Source organism: Trachinotus anak, unplaced genomic scaffold (assembly GCF_046630095.1).
Source record: "Trachinotus anak isolate AG129_WGS33_773 ecotype Australia unplaced genomic scaffold, CSIRO_AGI_Tana_v1 ptg000028l, whole genome shotgun sequence".
In the NCBI taxonomy this organism is placed as follows: Eukaryota; Metazoa; Chordata; class Actinopteri; order Carangiformes; family Carangidae; genus Trachinotus; species Trachinotus anak.
Window position 1 is genome coordinate 3,414,793 of NW_027273879.1, and position 19,519 is coordinate 3,434,311.

At 42.0% G+C, this 19,519-nt stretch overlaps 1 protein-coding gene across 2 annotated transcripts in view; it reads right to left on the minus strand.

Annotated features, from left to right (window-relative positions):
- LOC139611531 (netrin receptor UNC5D-like) overlaps window positions 1-19,519 on the minus strand; it is a 158,166-nt gene that overhangs the window by 65,528 nt on the left and 73,119 nt on the right. Inside the window, exon 1 of one of the 2 annotated variants that reach the window (XM_071466280.1) lies at window positions 3,869-4,091. The exons of the other annotated variant lie outside the window; for it this stretch is intronic. The gene's annotated coding sequence lies outside the window, so the exon portion shown is untranslated. Of the gene's footprint in view, window positions 1-3,868; window positions 4,092-19,519 lie in introns of those variants that run through there. 2 annotated transcript variants of the gene reach the window in all.

A 19,519-nucleotide genomic window follows, 5' to 3' on the forward strand; every position in this document is an offset into this window, starting at 1 on the left:
AATCATTTGTAGAACTTATCTGCTTTGGCATCACAGTGTTTAATATCTTAAATACACAGAATTGTAACACAACGCTACAGGATATTTTGCAGATAGCTAGGCTATGCTTTATTTTGCAAACCTATAAAAAATAGTTAAAACAAAATAATAATAATTTTGTTTTGTTAGCAATAAATTAGGTCATTAGTGTTTTTGTTTGCCACCATTTTTTTTTTTTGGAAGGGTGAGATGTTTAGCTCCCCTGGGAAATGAGAGTTATCTCAGCTGCACTGTTGTTGTGTTTTTGTCTCTGTGGAGTAACAAATTTCGACAGGAGAAATACAGCACTGTTAGTGAGAAATCCTGATTTTTATGAACCAGGCTGAGCAGGAAGACAGGAGCTGAAATATGTAGCTGTTTGTATCTCAATACAATCCTTCTACAGCAATGAGTGTTTTTGACAAGCAGTGTGTAATGACACCGTATGATACATCAAGGAAGACAAAAAAAAGGTGATTAGTATAAATCTCATTGAAACTGGACCAGATGAAGATATCTGTGCGTTGATGGGGGGGATCAACAGTCCCATGAAGAACGTCCTCGTTCCTGTTCACCATGGACAGATGATTCAGGTGAAGGATTCACAGACAACACCCTGACAACACCGTTATCAGGCATTACTCTTTTCCTCCGTCTGAGGTGTGGCTCCAGCCGGCGCACGTTTTGCTACTTCTGGAGGCCCCTGCAAGTGTAATTACACTCTGACTAATCCGCTAGTTTGCTGGAACCTCTTTCATGCAAGTGTGAAGGGTTTAGTGAGGCAAACTGTCCCGCACCCGCCCCTTCCCGATCCTAACTCCCCCACTGCACACTGCGTGCTTCTCCACGGCGATGGCTGTACCTGAAAACCCCATCAGGATTAGAGAACCCACTCTCTCTTTCTCTCTCTCTCTCCCTCTCTCCAGCTAATCTAATCCTCCTACCATTCCTGCCGGATGTCTCCTGATTGAGGCGAATAGATAAAAGACTCTGTGATTCTCTGGCTGTGAAAATCACAGTGCTCGCTCGGTCGTTCGTCTCCCCTCCGCACGACACATTCGCATTCTCTGCCTCATTCCTGGAACTGAGGCTGAACAAAGAGACATGCTTTTAATTTCAAAATGACTAGCCCCAGGCAAGCTTTTCTTGTACAGAGTGCTCCAATTTGTTTTGCGCGCCGAGCGTTGACACGGCGTGTTTGTGTTTGGATGGATACAAAACATAGACGTGAGTGCGCATCCAGACAATGATAGATGGGAACATGAATGCACAAACACGCAGCTGTCTGACAAAGCCACAGTCTTCCATGTAATGACTCATTTGTTAAGAGGTCAGGTGTTATATTAATGACAGTTTAATGCCACTGCAGCTAATGCCTTGCATATCAACTTCAGCTGCAGTAAGGTTTAGTAAAGCATTACAGGCTTTATCTCAGAGTTAGTTGTCCATGCACTTTTCATTCTTTATTTAGCGGCTGGGATAGTATTGCAGCAGACAGATTAGAAGAGACGCGGGAGAGGAAACTCTGGTGTGATTTAACCTCAGGCTGGTGGTGGGACATGTGACTCCAGGGGGAAACACAAGCACTTAACTGTCTCTGGGAGCAGCACAACATCGCCTTTGCTCTTGAAATTGCTGAATATAGATCACAAAGTGCAACAGCTATAGGATGCCCCTCTGGCGCTGCACCTTGTGGTAGGTACGCACATGGCAATGAGATAACTCCCCGCTGTTATCATGTGAGATGCAGCTCAAACAAAGTGGCTGCAGAATGTAGCACTGTGGGGGTTTGTGTTTGCCATTCCGGCATCCTCCGCTCATTTACATCTCGTGGCCGGCACGGGGCTGTTATTGGTTCATCTGCATGTTTCCAGGACGGGCCGAAGACCAATATCTCTCTTCAATTTGCTTCGCTGCTGTCACTCAGGAGCCTGCTGTGCCCCGTGCTTCACAGTTTTCACACTGATCTACAACCAATGCTGCAGCCCGGCAATAACACATACGGGGCACAGAAGCATCAAGCCCAGTCTGAGAGGAAAACAAGATATCAATGCCAAAGGGCTGAGTGATGGCTCTATCAGACAACCCCCTCTCTCTCTTTCCTCTCTCTCTCTCTGCCTCCCTGTCTGTCTCGCACAGAAACAAACTTTTATCCTGGAAATCCAAGGCCAGTCTGCAAATAACTGCATCAGCTGTGATGCAAACCTGTAAGGCAACACACAGACGGTTTAATTTCCTCAAGTGCAGCAAACTCTCCATCTATTCACATGCAAATTTAAAAGTGATGGGTAAGTGCAGTCTCTTATGTCAGCTGAATGTATTCACAGCTTTTAGTGGAAATCTAAAAGAAATGAGGGGGAAAGAGCCCCTAGCTGACTGGACTAATTCAGTAATGCCTTTGGGTGGTAGCACAGGCTACTTCACGCAGAGACAGATGACTGCTGCTCCAGCACACTCGTGGTGATTTGGAGAGAGTAAAGGTGGCGGCCAGGCTGATGTTTGTCAATTCTACCTCCACATTCGGCGCACTGCAAAAAAAAAAAAAAAAAAAAAAAAAATCATCTCCTGGCAGGGAAACCGCTGTCCCATTTCCATCTCACACACCAGCTGATCCGATGGATAACTGACTTCTTGACACACAGATCACAGAGGCTCAAGGTCAGAAGTACTGCAGGGTCCTCCATCTGCCTCCACACAAACACTGGGCCCCAGCAGGTGTGTGTTCTGCTCCTGCTGCTTTTTTGTTCTGTATACAAGCAGCCAGAGCAGTTTCTTGTTCACCCGTCCACATGTCATCAAATTTGTAGATGACACGGGCCATCTTTCCCCACCTTACAGCACGGCCTCGAGTTCATGGCCAAGTGCCGACTGAGCTCATCCAGTGATGCAGTGACTCACAAAGACAAGGATCTCACAAGACAACAACCTGTGTAGAGTCACACACACACACACACATCCACAGTCGGTGTAGATTTAGAGTGAAAGTTTCTTGGGTACTATCTTTGACAGTATAAGCTGAGTTTGTTGTTAATAATTAAATCTTTTCACTGGCAGCACCATAAAGTTTTCATCCATCTGCTGATTCCACTCACCCAATATCAAAAAACAACAAGTGCCCTCAGAGCAGTGTAACCCCTGCTCAGCCACCTGAGGCCTCAACACAAGCCACAGCTGACAAACCGTCCGCAGAGCCGGTGTAATCAAAGATGACACATCCCACATCCCGTACACACACTCTGAATGGCTCCCATATGGTAAGTCGCTCTACTTCCTGGGATACAGAACTGATTGCATGAGGATCCTCTTTGTTCAAGCAGCTGTTGTCTTCTGAACCTGAACCTCTTGTCTCTGCTGCACTTTACAGGAAGTAATTATAATACCTCTTTAACACACAAACCCTTTGCATGACATGGGCTATTGAACACAAGTTTAATCTGATGTCCTTTTGACAATCTGCACAAAACAATTACTCCTGGGTTAATATGGGTCATTGTTTCTGAGGAAAAAAAACTGCAGCTACATGACACTAACAGGGTTGTCAGGTCTCAATATTGTTAGAACTGGTAGGAAGATTTTAGGATTTGTCTCATTTATTTGTTCAGTGTTTGCAGCAACTTGCACTTTTTCAACATGTGGATTTAAGGCACAGAGGATCAGACATTAATGCCAGTATCTGCTTATACCTCAGCACTACAGCAGCTACGTGGCTACTAGACAACCAGTCCTCCAACCTGAACAACCAAACAGGTGGTTCTTTCACCCCTCTGATACAACCCATAGAAGTATCCGACCTTTGTTGTCATGGTTACAATAATAAACACACAAACTGTACAAAGAGTGGTGTACCTACCTTTGTTGCCATAACAGTCATGGCTTGGTTAGGTTTAGGAAAAGGTGGTGATTTGGGTTAAAATAAGTACTTCCTCAGCATTAGAAGATCTTTGTTGTCATGGTTACAATGATAACAACGTGGTTAACTTTGTTGAACGGTCATGGATAACATAACCTGCTATTTTCACATGGGAATCGAACACCGAACATCCACCCCAACCTCCTCCTGACGTGGACTTTGTCGCTCTAAAAACTACGTCATCACAATTTCCCTGCACTCCTGCCATAATCACTACGACAACTAGATGTTGCCTAGCAACAAAATGTAACTATGGGTCATAATAACCTGCTGCACAAACGACCTATTGCCTTGTTTTCTTTACAGGACAGTCTCCTGCTAGATACTGTACCTGTCACAATAGTTGTGTAATTCCTCCCTGCACTAAACCCTGATTTGGGCAAACAGGTCTGGTCATTTGTATTGATACATTCAAAAGAAACACAGGTTATAATGGATATAAATGGCCCTGCAAGCTCATTCACCACAATACCACCACTCTCCACTCTTTGCTGGCTTTTAATACAAGTTTACTCATTTGTGTCCCTTTTGTGGCCGCCATTTCTGCTGCTCTTCATGAACGGCATTCACTGAACCAGACTGAATTTAAATAACCTCTGTCACAATGGCACATGAGCGATCTCTGATTTCAAGCCTCCAACAGGTGCGAGGTGCCACAAACTGATCCCCAACTAATGCTGCATGCAAATCACCAGCGCCAGCGGAGAGCAGGAAGAGGAGACAGCGTTTGTGTCTGTTCGCGTGAAAACAGAGAGCGGAGGAGAATATATGGCTTTAATAAAATGCAACATTGCCTAAATGTGTTACCCAATAATCAGCGGCTTGAAGCCTAAAACATTTTTACAGCACATCTCATTTTGAGAAATACTCCACTATATGAGGAACGGGCCATCCTTTAATATTCGTGCTGCAGTTTTGAAATATTACCACCTGAAATACAGCTCAGATCTTTTATCTGCTTTAACTCTTAACTATTAAGAGGAAATTAGCTGCTTAACCATTAATTAACAAACAAATATTCTAATGAATTCTTCATCTGTTGTTTGTAAAAGTCAGTGACATAATTATTTGTTAATTACTTCACCACGTTGACATTTCAGTAACAGGTTTGAGGAGTAAGGTTAGCTGGGGTACATTTCATGGTTATATTTGCTGCTGCGTGCGGTTGCCTTGGTGTAAACACGGACTCTGAGGCTAATGTGCCTGTGTAAATATATGAATAAATACAGCTTGGCAATGGTCAAAACTGTATTAATGATATATAACCAGTGCAAGGTGTCTTCATAGGCAGCGTTGACGCAGATCCGTGCAGCAGATGGATGGTCGAGACTGAGGATGAGAGGTGAAGCTAGCAGAGGAGGTGGGGGTGGAGGGAGACTGGTGAAGCAGATGATAGGTGGGTGTTGAAGATAGTGAGAGGCACTGGGGGAGCATCTGCTCAGATCATCCAAGTGCACGGCAGGAAGGCAAAAAATTATTCTGCGTTTTCAGGAAATGCTTAGAAAACCTGTTCGTCTAAAAAGAAAGACACTTCTTTTTGGCTCCTCAGCCAACTTTGGCCCACTGGTGGACTACAGTCTTTGCGATGCACAGCCCCCACATACACACACGTGCGCTTCCTGTCCGTCTGCAGAGATTTCTGAATGACAGGTACGCCACAGGGGAGAGAGAAAGGCGAGAATGGGATTTCTTGATCTCCCAACACAACAGCAGATGGGGCGAGAGAGGCGGCAACACGTGAAGGCCTGATTGTGTTCAGTGTTTTGCAGACACAAACCCATGAATGAACCACGTCAAAACACATCTACCTACAGCTAGAGGTGTCCCTCTGACACGCTGGCAACTGCTCAGCAACTACATGTTACGTTCACCAGGTGGACACACACCAAAAACGTGACTTCACTGTGCAGCCATGTTGCCGTGATCTTCCAAAGTCTTGCTCGACTGAAGCAGGATTGAATTCTAGGTGTTAACCAGACAACAGCCAGATTTAATGGCATTATTTAAAATCACATCCCCGTTTCCTTCCTGATTCCTCTCCTCCCTGTCCCCAGGCAAGTCTCACAGAGACTTCAATTAGACTGCAGAGATGCCTGGAGCTCGGAATCTACTCTCTAACTTGTAATTTCTTTGCAACCGGAGTCACACAAGCCTTACATTTCTGCTCTGCCTCTCTGACTCTTAAAAACAGCACGGCCTCGACAGAAAGAGATGCCAGAGCGCTTTGTTCAAATATTGATGCAAACCTCTCATCTGTCATTTCAGGACACAGCACACACACACACACACACACACATACACACACACACACACACTCATAATGTGTGCGGCACAACCAAAACTCCAGCAAGCAGAGACAGTTATTCTTACACACATGCCCGATGTTGTCCAATCAAAACAAGAACAGACAAATGTTGACTCTTTGCTCTGATGGACTATTTCACACTCAGACGACCACATTTTTTTTTTTAGCCTTTGTTTCCTCTGTTGATTCAATGAATTTTTATTCAAACAAAGCAGGAAAAATATCTAAAAGAAAAAAAGTGACTGCTTTGTTTCACTTTATCGACAAAGTCTCGCGTCACACTCAAAGTGACACACACAGACACACACACATGCTCAGTATGAGCAAACTCTTATCTGTTGGACAGCAGCCCAGCTGAAGCAGCGGGGGGTTAGGAGCCTTGTTCAAGGACACCTGGATGGCGTGACGGAGGGGGAAGCGCTAGTCATACCCTTCCCCATCAAGATCTATCCTGCATATCTGCGAGCGCAGGTACAGTAAGTGTGTGTGGGTGCATCGCATCAGACGTCTGCTGCTTTAGCATTAGTGGAATGGAAATGACACCAGACTATCAAAGTGCAAAGCAGGAACAATACATATAAAGGGTTGATGTGTGATACTTTGCTTCATCTTCTGAAAGATTTTTTGGTTATTTTGCATTTTAGATGTATTAATAGCGATGGCACAACGTTTTGTACAACATGGCTGCTTGCAAATTTGACACTTTGACACTTCTGGGAGAACAGAGAAGATCTGAGTCGCTCAGAATGTTGATATAACTCGCCTGAGTTGCATTAAACTTTTTTGACTTTTTGGTCCTGGGTTTTGTCTCTCAGGCAATGTACAGAGCTGCCTCTCTGGTGGAGGTTGCTGGGGCCATGTACAGAGGATGCTGAGAAGAAGACTACATCATTTCCAGCTTGTGTAATTTTTTCACATTAAAAAAAAAAATAAAAATATTCACAGTTAATATTCTCCTAAATATTTGCCATCAATGGAAAATAAAGGGCAGGTGTAAATGTGAGTGGTGCAGTGAAGATGTGCTGTGTAATCATTAATCATTAAATCATTTTTAATTATACACCAGGTCTGGGTTTTCTATTAATGATGTGAAAGTACCAGAGCCTCAGTCCGCAGAGAAATGCACACAGCCTGTGTTCAGAAACTGAGCCCTCAAACGAGGGAGGACGCAGGACTTCTGGAACTTTGTGATGTCACAACAAAGCAGCCACCCAAGCCCCGCCCACCCAGACTCACCATCCAGCCTTGCAATTTGGTTTATTGAGTATTTACCTGAAATCTACTATATTTTTATGGGATCACTCATAAAACATTCAGCCAATCAGAAGAGAGGCTCAGAGTCTCTCCTCTGATTGGCTCACCAGCCTGTCGTTACTAGAGCTCCAGAGATAAGTCTGAGAAAGGAGACGTAAATATACATTGAAATGGTTCTTTGGTTCTTAAAACCACAAATCTTCTTTTGACGTCAACACTTAAAATGAAAAGTGTAAAAATGGGACCTTTAAAGTTTGCCCAGGTATTAATATTTCTGATGGGAAGCATTTAATGGCAGTTTCAGGAACTCAGAAACTCACTGGTGTGAATTTTGTTTTCATCTTAATTCCTTCAGATGTACAGTGTTTTTCTAAATAGCACCACAGGAGGAATAGATTTTGTTGAGAAAACAAACCACCAAATTTTCTTTTTCAGGAAGTTCAGTGTGTGCACGGACCAGTGCGTGTGTGTATACAGTGTGTGTACACAAGTTTGTGTGAATGTGTGCCACCTACAAACACCCAGGTGGTATATATGACTTCATTGGTGTTGTGACAGCTCGCCAGCCTGGTTTTGGCAGGCGGGAGACACTGCTTCCCTCAGCTCTCCCAATAATCAAAGAGTAAACATGCTGAAGCAAAAGTGGGTTACCTGGATGTCAAACTGACAAAAAAAAAAAAAAAAAGAAAGTCTCCCATCTCTATCCCGTCAAACCACTTTTCCATAAGATTTTGCTCATATACATTAATATTAGGAGGGAAACAAGCTCATCTAAATAAATGCAGCAGACATTTGAATACGCCTTTCATATTCAGCGTGTCAAAGAATTGATGAGAAGACTTTTTCCCGCTCCAAAGAAATCGGGAGTGTAAACTAAAAATATGACAAATAAGCTTTAGCCTCGTGTATATCAGCACAGAGAGCAGGGATAATCCCAGAAAATCCACTCAAACTTGTGACTCTACTTTTCAGTGACTGGGCATCGGTGATGGACAGTAGCAATTTAAACAGAAATACAAACAGTGGTGTGTTATGTGACAGTTGGCCTAGAACATTTTCCAGTGTCAACACATCTCCTATCGTTACATTTGTAGATTAAACTCATAATCCTGAGTACTCCTGAAATCAAACCCTGCTTTTGATACAATTTATGTTTAGCAACATCCATCCAATGTCTTTACATTCTGCAGTCACCTCTCGAGTTTTTCTTCCTCTTTTTCCTCCACCATCCGCAGACAGCATTCGCAGGAAGTTCAGCCTGTGTGTGCTTGTTACTGACTGTCACTTTAACTCCCTGATATCAGTTCACTATCCCACAGTCCTAACAGAGCTAATGCTAACGATACCCGATCCCTTCCTGCTGCCGCTGCTCGTTCACATTAGACACATTGGCGAAACATTGTGAAGCCACGACAGAATAACTCAATGGTATTGTCACAGAGATTTGTGCCGACAGCAAATGTTCATCAAAAATGCATCCACATAAACAAAACACTTTTTGCAATATATTTTTTTTTTTTTGTTCTTTAGCAGAGGATCGGTTTTAAATATTGCAGAGAGAAACGAAGCAAGAACATGAGCTGTTAGATGAAAAGTTGCAGGTGACAGACTGAGCACCACCAACTTCTCAGTGAGGTAACCAGCTCTGGATGTGCTCTGCTGTTGAGTGGAAAACCAGACTTGGCTGCTCATGACGAAGAAAGTCAATTATTGGGAGATTTCTTTATTCAAACGACAACAGCTTGTTTGGCTGTTACCTGGTGTGTTAAACCTCACCCATACATTCTTTATGACATGTATGACATATATGTTCCTAAACCAAGACTGAAATTACCATATCGGCTGTGTTAACTATAAGGAGATATATTATTATCAAATATATGAAGATATAAGTTTGATGATAAAATGAAATACCCAGTTTATATAGTTTATATATTTATAATATATATTAAAATATATGTGCATATATTGTATGTAATATATATGCATATATATATATATATATGCATATATGCATATATATATATATATATATATATATATATATATATATATATATATATCTATTATACATTTTTACATAACATGATGCAACCATATACATTAACCATATATATTTTATTTTGTATGTGCAAAAAAACATAGATATAAATATTCTATCTGCGGATAATATGTGTATGTATATATATATATATATATATATATATATATATATACATATCAACATATATTGACAGGCATGGATATATATTTATGTAACTTATATGTACAATATAAGCACACATGACATAATGTGAATATATAAAACTTGATTTCATATATAAACTTGGTTTCATATATTATTTTTATTTTATATGTACCTATATATTCCATGGAAATTCATCATGTGTACATCTGTTACATTTGTGTATATGTACTTCCTGTTTCAAGCAGCAGTCTTGAGGATTATAACTTTAAGTTCTCAGCCCTGTTAAAAAGAAAAAACAAATGCAAACTGTATGTTGTGTGAGGTGCAAAAATAACTTTTACTTTTAAGTTACGATTAAGTTCTTTGTTGTGGATATTTATTCTTTATTTATTCGCTCCTCAGAGGATAAGTCTGAAAACTCTTAATGTGGCCGAATAGACCTAACTGCAAACTATTATCATCGACCTATCTCACCTGTTCTTCCACAGCCCTCCACTTGAATCAGTTTAATGATCTGCTCCACTGAGGAGTGCGGGTGATATATGGCCCCCAGACTACTAAATCACTTGAAGTTTTACAGCAATCAAGTCACCTTTGAGTGATGACAGATACAGGTATGGAGGGCCTGTATTGACATGTTATATGCAGCACCATTATTACCCGATCTACCACCATTTTTTCTCTGCTTTAGCTCCGGTGTCCTTTGGAAAGCAAGCCTCAATTGACTGACAGTGATAGCAGACAAAAGAAGATAATTGCTTACCTACTCTTACCCATATAGCCTCTGATCCATTTTGTCTTTTCTGACAGAGAAGAGACAGCAACATAATTAAAGGCATTGTGTGGTGTATACAATCCTGGCTGCAATCACTGACACTGGCAACCTGACAGCTCACTCTAATGTGAGCGTACTCTGTAAAGGGGGTGGGGAGGTGGGGGGGGGGGCTCGATAAATAAGTAAAACCTTAGGAAGACAAAAAAAAAAAAAAATCCTCTCACTTTTCTCACATCTTTTGCCTCCACATCTCCACATATACCTCCACAACTTTAACACAGACCACAAATGAAAGTGGGATTTTATTATTGAATGAATTTATGAATAAATTACTGCTGTGCTGCCAAATGTGAGAAAAGGTTTGGAGCCCCCAACTTTATTTCAAAAACAGTGCTGTTTTGTCATTTTATTAAATGTTTGGCAGGGGAAAATGAGATTCAATAAAAAAGTTAATATCCTGCAAATGACTAGGCGCATGGCTTCTGTATTAATATCATTAATCATCTGTCATCATGTACAAGGTTGATTATGGAGGGTGATATTCTTGAAGCTTTTTTCTCTTTACTGCACATCACTGATTTCATTTTGTTTTGGTCAAAATGAGGTTTTATAGAAATGTTCAAATTTTTCAGTGGACAAAGCAGCACAACAAAGACATGTATTTCCAAAAGCATAAAAGGCTGTGGACATCGAGTGGTGGCGTTGATAAGGGCTAGGAGTAAAAAAAAAAAGTGTGAGTTGTGTGTTTACCAAGAAATTAAGCTAGTGATAAATGTTAGATGAGTAAAGTGTCACCTCCCCACTAAGATGCCGCAGAATTTATTTTGATTAAATTTAAAAAATTTACCTGACAAACAAGGAAAACCTCCCACAGATCAGCTGGTGTGCAGTATTTTGTATCTATAAAAATAAGTTTCTTTGTGCTTCAAGAGCTGGAAATTAAATGTGGAATGCGTCATCGTATGTGATGAAGGCAGCGGGGGATACGTTCTCAGTACAGCAGGACTGCATGAAAAATTGAACATCATTAGGCCATAGTAGCCTGCTGCCTATTAGTTGGGTTTCATAACCAACTAATGTAAAGAAGACGCTTTAGTGGGTGCACTTTATAAATTACATGTGTAGCCTCCTTTTCATTGAGCGTTTTCCAAAGTAAGAGCGGCACAGCGGTGCAGTGGTTAGCACTGCTGCCTTTCTGTTTGGAGTTAGCACGTTCTCCTCGTGCCTGCGTGGGTTCCCTGTCTCTACACGTCAGCCCCGTCATAGACTGGCGTCCTGTCCAGTATCGATAGCAGATGGATGCGAAAGGGGCACTCAACCAATTTGACACATTTTTAGCATTTTAAGTTTAGTTTATTAATTAATTTAACAGGGACGATGCAACTCAACATAACTCCAATACAAAGCATGAAACTGATTTTATAGCTTTTGCTCATTTTCAACTTTTTAACCTGCTAATATGTTAAACTAAGATGATTAACATGGTAAAAACCACAATGTTGTGAGCTACTGCTACACCTGAATGCAGCCTCACATAGCTGCTGGTGCGGCTGTAGACTCTTAGTCTTCTTTAAATCTCTCTCAACTCTATGGAATTATAGTAAATAACTAGAATATGACTATAATCTGCCCAAAACAGCTTCTATAGGAAGGGCTAATTTAAGGACTACAAGTAGATCAAAAGGTGGAGCTCATATCTGCCTTTCCTAATATTGTATTACTGTTATACATGATGTTTTTATTGAATCTTATTATTCAATATGCATTAGAAACATACTTGCATGTTATGTTTTGGTATAAATAATGTTTTTTGATTAATACTGTAGTGTATTCTCCTGGTGTCTTTTGTATTTTATTTTGACAGCTCAGCCAGGACATCCTGTCTGCTGGATATCCTGTTACTGATGAGTGAGCACATTGTGCCACTCTGCAGCCATCAAATTGGTCAAAACAGAGCTCGGAGGGAAGTGTGCAGCGTGAGGATACACCACTGCTCAGCCTATGACGCTGTGACTGCAGCACTTGGTGACAGTCTCACCTCCAGCTTCGCCGGAGAGATTAACAGTTTTCAAGATCAGTTTTTAAGGCTTGACGAAAGCCTTCTTTCGTTTGAGAGCGCTCTGTCTGCTGTATAGGAAGATGTTAACTTCTGCCAGTATCAGTCGGACTGATTCAGCGACATGAGTTTCCCTTTCTTTTTCCCTCAGGGGAATTAAGAAGACGCGGCAGAAAAGATGGTCCAAATAATCCCCCACTCTCCAGTAATGACTTTCTCATGAGGTTATTCGTGAATATGTGGTAAAATTTTAAAAACGGGAGATAAAGGAATCTGCAATGACACTGTGCTTTGGAGCAAAAGAAAATAAGAGGTCCATGTGGAAAGCAGCCACTGGTTTCCTGACATTTAAAATTCATGACAGTCAAACACCTGTGCAGTGCTTTTCCATGTCTCCCAGCATCCTTGCATGTATCATAAGGGAAAGATCTCTAATGGTCCCTGAAAAATGCAGCAAAGTTAGCAACTTCATCCTGCACCTCCTCTCTCACCGAGCACTGTTCTCTCAGCTCATCTCTCATTTCCTTCAGCGAGCAGAGGGCCAGCGGTTCAAAGTACAACACTGGAGCCCAGTCGGTCCCGGTGGAGATCTTCAAACGTTACTTTTAACTTTCCAGGTAATGTAATGTAATCTGAGTGGAATGGTGAATTCATGATGCAGCCCAAAAAGCTCTGAAGTGAGTGGCATGTGATCAAGATAACATGAATAATAAACAGGGGAACAAAGTTGAGGTAAAGGTTGGATTAGTGTAGTCTGCTGCTGGGCATGTCATCCACTGATTTTTTAATAGGACAAGAAATATTTAGCTGGAAAAAAAAAAAAAATCTAACAAGCCCATCCATTGACAGAAGGATATATATGATTTCTGCAAAGCAGAGCAGATGAAAGCAACGCTCCACTCCAATGCAATACATTACTAATGAACAATTTCCCATTTTACTCCTTAATAAGTGAAGAGTTCCAGTGTACTGTGCCAAGGATTCCTAATGAATCTTTAAAGAAACAGAGAAAAGCAGCAAAACAACAGGAATTGAGATCTTTTAAGGCTGAATACCCTCATTTGTCAAGCTTAGATGGACATGGCAAAAGTATGTCAACACAGTCTCTTTGCTGTTGTCATACAAATGATGCTTCACTTCAAATTACCAAGCAAACGAGCAAGTGAGCAAGCGAGCGCTGCACCTTGTGGCACATCCCCTGCACAGTGTCCCAGATTCTCCCCTTATGCAACCTGATTATTTGTGCACACCACACAAATACTCACGACAAACAAAAAAAATAAGAAGACAAATTCATTGCTCAGTGTCTCAGGTATTGTGGGCAACGCAGCTGAGCTCAGCCTGTGCGTTGTAAGAGGTTTGCCATCTCAGCAGAACAAGGTGTGGAAATCCAAAAAAAAGAGAGAGTGCTGAGTAAAGCTGCCTGAAAAGATGACGGTATAGCAGCCATAAGGAGGAGGCCGTGCCGTCAGCTGTCTGTATGCATGTCAGGAGGATTATGTCTACTGCATAAGCCTCACACAGTGGGCCACCTCCCTCCTCATTAGGAATCCTGTTGGACTTTAATTAACGGGTTAAGACCACTATAAACCTGCTGCCAGAGCCCAACACCAGACGCAATAACACCTCAATTAGAAAACCTCCACAGCCTGCAGCTTGAGCCCCTCAGTCAAAACCATCACCTCTCCTTCTCGCTGCCACACGTGCACACATGCACATCCTCACTTATGTGTTTGGGAAAAGAAGATTTGAACTGGACAACTCCCACATGTGTGTGTAGCTCTGTGAATGTGGTGCAGTGATGGTGTGCTCTTCCTCCCTGAATAAATCAATGCTTAAGCAATGTTCGGATAATGCCACGCCAGCCCGCTCATCCTCGCTCATCACACGCCCCATTCAGGATCCTGAAACACGGCTAATTTGTAAAAGAGGCAGCAAAACTGCAGTTAAACAAGCTTTTGGCCGTGCAGGTGGCATCGCCGTTTAGTGCTTGGACATTGTGCGACTATTGAGTTGTCAGGAGTGGAACTATTTTATCTGCTAATGGATTTGATGAGAGATGGTGCGAGGAAGCTGAGCAGATTTATAAGTGATGGTGATTAAATGTGGCAGTGGCTATCTCGAGGAAAATGGAAGCCTGTTATGATCACCGCAACACAGCGGGAAAATGAATACTGTTTTGATTGTCCCGGGCGATCTATTGAACGGGAAGCCACTGAAGTCACAGGAGGTCAAGGTGAGGCTGCCGCTGAATCTTAAAAAAAAAAAAAAAAAAACATGGGAGAGGTGCACGGGTGTGTCGACCTGCGCAGTTCTTGTTTATGCAGCTTGTCAAGTGTGTGTGTCTGTGTGCACGTGCATCTGTGCATAATGTGCAGGCAGACAGGAGAGGTGAGGAAAAAACTGAGGCCTGGTTTATTGAGCGGAGTGAGCGGGGTGGAATGTGTCTGTGTGCGTTCATGTATGTGCACGTCAATCTGAAAAAAACTGTAAGTCAGCGAAAGAGTGCACACTTGTCTTAACACGTTTCTCCATTAATGAATGTATTCAGCAAATACCCGGGATTATGACTAATCCCGAACATCGACTGATCCCACAGTGCAATGTGAGCAGGCTAAATGTCAAAATGTGATAATTTAAATGAAACCTGATTCATGGACAAACTCACTTTTAATTAAAGATTATTTTGTGACACTTGTGCGACCTGTACGGCAGAGCGTGCACGGGGCGAGAGAGATGAGAGAGGGAGTGGCAGGTAACGGGGAGGAATCAGGATGGCCGCGCGATCAATATCAATTTCCTTCTGCTCTACATAAACATCAGACCACAGCTTAATCCTCCTGCTTTATTAGGATCCATCAAATCTCTTCAAACACACATTCTTCATACAGTCAACCGCCCCCGTTTCATATGACGGCAATTAGAATATTCATTAGACAAAAAAAACCTCCTCAGCTCAATCGATGGTCTTTGAGCCAAAGGGATCTGTGTAGATATTTGAATCAGAATTCATTGGATACAAAGGATCCAATTGCATGAGCTTTGTGACTCCTCCAACCTGGGTACAAATCGATAGACCGGCCCCTCTAGTGGATTTAGCTGCTTGTTAGCAGACCTGAAACAGCTGTCTTACTCTGCGTCTTGTGATGTTCTACCCGGTGCCATTTCGTCCGCAGTGTTTCAGCCCACTTTTAGGTTCATTGCGGGATTATCAGTGCAGTGTGTTCAGGTGAATGAACACAGCCCCACAACCACTTAGGCTTTTCAATCTCACCGTGACACGGTCAAATCGGGAGAGTGCACAAGATTAAATCGATGCCTGGCCAGTTGACTGCTTGACGCAGCATTCTCTTCCACACCATTTCCTTAGCTGTGCCATCTATCACTCACGACCCGAGTGGTCCTCCTCCTTTGTCTCCATCCTCGTCTCCTCCTTGATGCGATCATGCCGTCCGCGGTCTCAGGAGATGGGAGACACTCACTTGAGGGGAGTTCATAATATCTGTATACCGAGCGATTCCTTTGCCGACAGTGGTGGAGGGATGACAGAGGTGACATAGCAACACAATCTGTGCTGGGGAAAAAAATAAAAAGTAAAAAAATCTAATTTACAGTTTGCCCCAGAGGTCAGCCCAACGGACAAGGTCCAAACATCTATCAGATAAATCGGCTTTGGGGTGCCTACAATCCACTTACCAGCTCCACTTTCTGCCTCCTGCCCTACCAGTTAAGTGACTAAATTGTGCTACGGCTGAAAGAGACAGGACTCATAGTAGATGAAGTGTTGAAGTTCAAGTTGTCTTGAAGCTCAGGCCTTTGAAATTATAAAAATGGCAGCACGCAGTATGAGTAGATACCTGCATGTCACAAGCCTGAGAGGGGTGCGGGGGTGGGGTGGGGGGGGATCATGCAGAGGAAGTCTGAATGACTGATTGGTGTCGTAGCTCACTTATATGTGCACTTTTACACTCTCTCTCTTCTGTCTGCTGTTTTAAGTCGACAAGAGTCAGCAGCTTGCGTCTCCACTAACAACCTAACAAGCATTCTCATCTCACTGATGTTGTTGTAAATACACCCAAAAGATACAGAGCTCTCCCTCTGTGAAGAGATACGAGACTCGTACATGCCCGGGAACCACGGCAACCCTTTTGTAGTCGCAGACTAATGGTTGAAGCTGAGGTAAAATGTTTGAGGAAATTGCACTTCTTTTGCTGTTGGCCATTTGTTTGTAATGGGAATCTACTCAACAGCTGCTTAACGGCATGTTCTTGAAATCCTGATAACAAATGGAGGATGCTGACTTTTTTAAAAAAACTGCTGAAACCATATTAAAACGGTTTTGTCTTTGAGACCCAAAGACATTTTTGGCAGCGTTTTGAATCCATGGTAGTCAGGGGTAGACAGCGGCAAAGTACATTTGCTTGCGTACTGTAATTAAGTATATTTTTCTAGTATCTGTACTTTACTTGAGTATTATTGTTTTTAGAAACTTATGACTTTTCCTCCACTGCACTTTAAAGATGAATATTGTACTTTTGACTCCACTACATTTCTATGAAGTACTCTTACTTTGAAGCAGAGCTTTTAGTCATCGGACCAAACTTCACCACTGCCCAGAAATAAATAAATATGAAAGCAACGATGTCTGTCTTTTGTTAATTCACTTATGTTTTTATGGTTATTTTTACAGGCTCTGCATCACATTCTGCAGCTTTTTATTCTCCAGGTTCTACTGTCAGTCTGTAATTAGACTGTTACAGACTCATTAGGTTCCATTAATGAAGCAACACAACAATCAGTTGACATAAGAAATGTACTTTGAATACATGAGTATTTTTAGAAACAGGAGTCATATTTGACCAGGAGTATCTCTACTTTGACTCAAGTAATATGATGACAGGTGATGTTCCTACTCTGGGCAGTAGAGACACTGTGGATATATATATATATATATTTTTTTTACTATGGAAACTATGTTTTGAATCTACAAGTTGGACAAGAAGAGCCTCCTCCAAATCTGGTGATTTCCTGTAACAGCGCAGTAGTCTGCAGACCCCTCACCTCCAACCAGTGGATGTTACCCGTGCTTCCAATTAACACCACAGCCAGTTTCCAGTTACATTCAAGCTCTGGGATATTTTTTTATGAAAAGCTGAAGTGTGTGTGTATTAAGGAGTTTTCCATCCGTCAGAAATAAACACCTCTTCCAAGGCAATTTTTTAAATGCATTTATTTATTTATTTATTTTTACAGGTCTCATTAACAAATAACATCTGGTAATGACACCAACACACACACACACACACACACTCACAAGCTTGTCATTAATGGGGCCCCTTCACTGAAGCAAACCGAGCGCGATTGTGTCACACGTTTCTGCTCTCTCCTCAAACACAGCAATTAGGAGCATTGAGCCGAGTGTAGCTTCAGCTGCCTCATTGACCTTTCTGTGGCTCTGCTGGTCCACCTGCTCAAAAAGCCCCGCAATATCTTCATTAGCACGGCCTGACCACGGACGGTGTGTGTGTCTGAGCGGGGTTGCACTGTACTGATGCGCAGCTGATGCATCTGTCTGTTGTGTGCAGTGACAGTCAGGGCTCTGACAAATAATCACTACCTTCAGCAAGGTGTTTTTCTGCATGGTATTTGTTGCCTGGAGACGTGGAGCTTCAGGTTTTGTAGACATATAGATCAAATCCAGCTTTATCTCTTGCTAACCAACGTATTAACAACAGTGTGAGTGTCAGGCTCCTGTGTTTCACTGTTTACATGTATTCCAATCTGCAGTTCAGTTCATTTGTTCCTGATCCGGGGAAAACAAGATGCATACTTGACTTTTAGTTCTGGTCTAGTTTGTGTTCACACCGACTTTTTAAAAAACAAACCAGGAGGAGTAAAGATGATCACCTGACACCGGTCTTCCTGTATCATCAGTGCTACGTGGACCCAGGTGAGGAAATCACATTTAGGTTTCTAACATTGTTCACAAAGAAACAGCTGCTGATGAACTTTAATAATCCTGACTGCAGCTGGACCTCATCAGCAATACTCATGAAAATGACAAGAATATTTATGGGGTAGTTCCTGTGTGTCATCTATCACAAAATCCTGTGGTTGGTCTAATTCCGTTCACCTTCACTCAAATGAGACCCTCCTCTTTCCTCCTCTAAATCCGGTCGAATGGAAAATGAAATACACAAAACAGAGTCGCGCCAGAGTTCCTTTGAACCGTTGCCTGTTGTACCCTGTAGGTCATCCAGTCATGTAGGTACAGCAACAGCTTCTCCCCATTTATCCATCAGCATAGGCTGCTATGAAACAAGTTGTACTTATCCAACTGAGTGGCTCTTATTGATGAGAGAATGCTGGGAAAGTAGATTCCAGGAGTGTGGTCAGTTTGTAAAAAACGATTGATGATTTTGTTAAAAATAAATAACCACAAACTCACAAAAAATGGTTTTATAATTGCAAAAGATGCACCTAAGGGACTGAGCGAAAATTACTGATGTATGTTTAGAATGTGCTTTCAAAAAATATTTGGCAGGTGATTAGATGAACCATCTGTCTATAATATGACAGTAGTAGAGCCTCAAAGAGGAAACACAACATAAAGCTGGAGTCTGTGGAGCTTTGACATGTAGTTAGCACATTGGTAGACGACTCTTATCATCTTTGCAAGGCACCGTTACGAGTAACAGGACAGTCACTTCTCCGTAGCTGCCACAAGTTCCTCTCTCGGACGCTGATTCAGCCACAAGTGAACAGCTTGAAGACTGCAGAGGGATTCTTACTTGCAACATATCCAGCTGCCTTGCAATGTTAACCCACCCCTGCTTTACTGCCATTTACTACTGATGACTTAAAAAACAACTGCAATGTCCTTCCCCAAAACATCTAAAAAATAAAAAAAAACACAACAAAAAAAAAACACATAAATTGGACAGTTAATCTCAATATTATTAACGTATTATCTAATGATATCTTTATGAATATCATTTCCTTTATAGCCACCA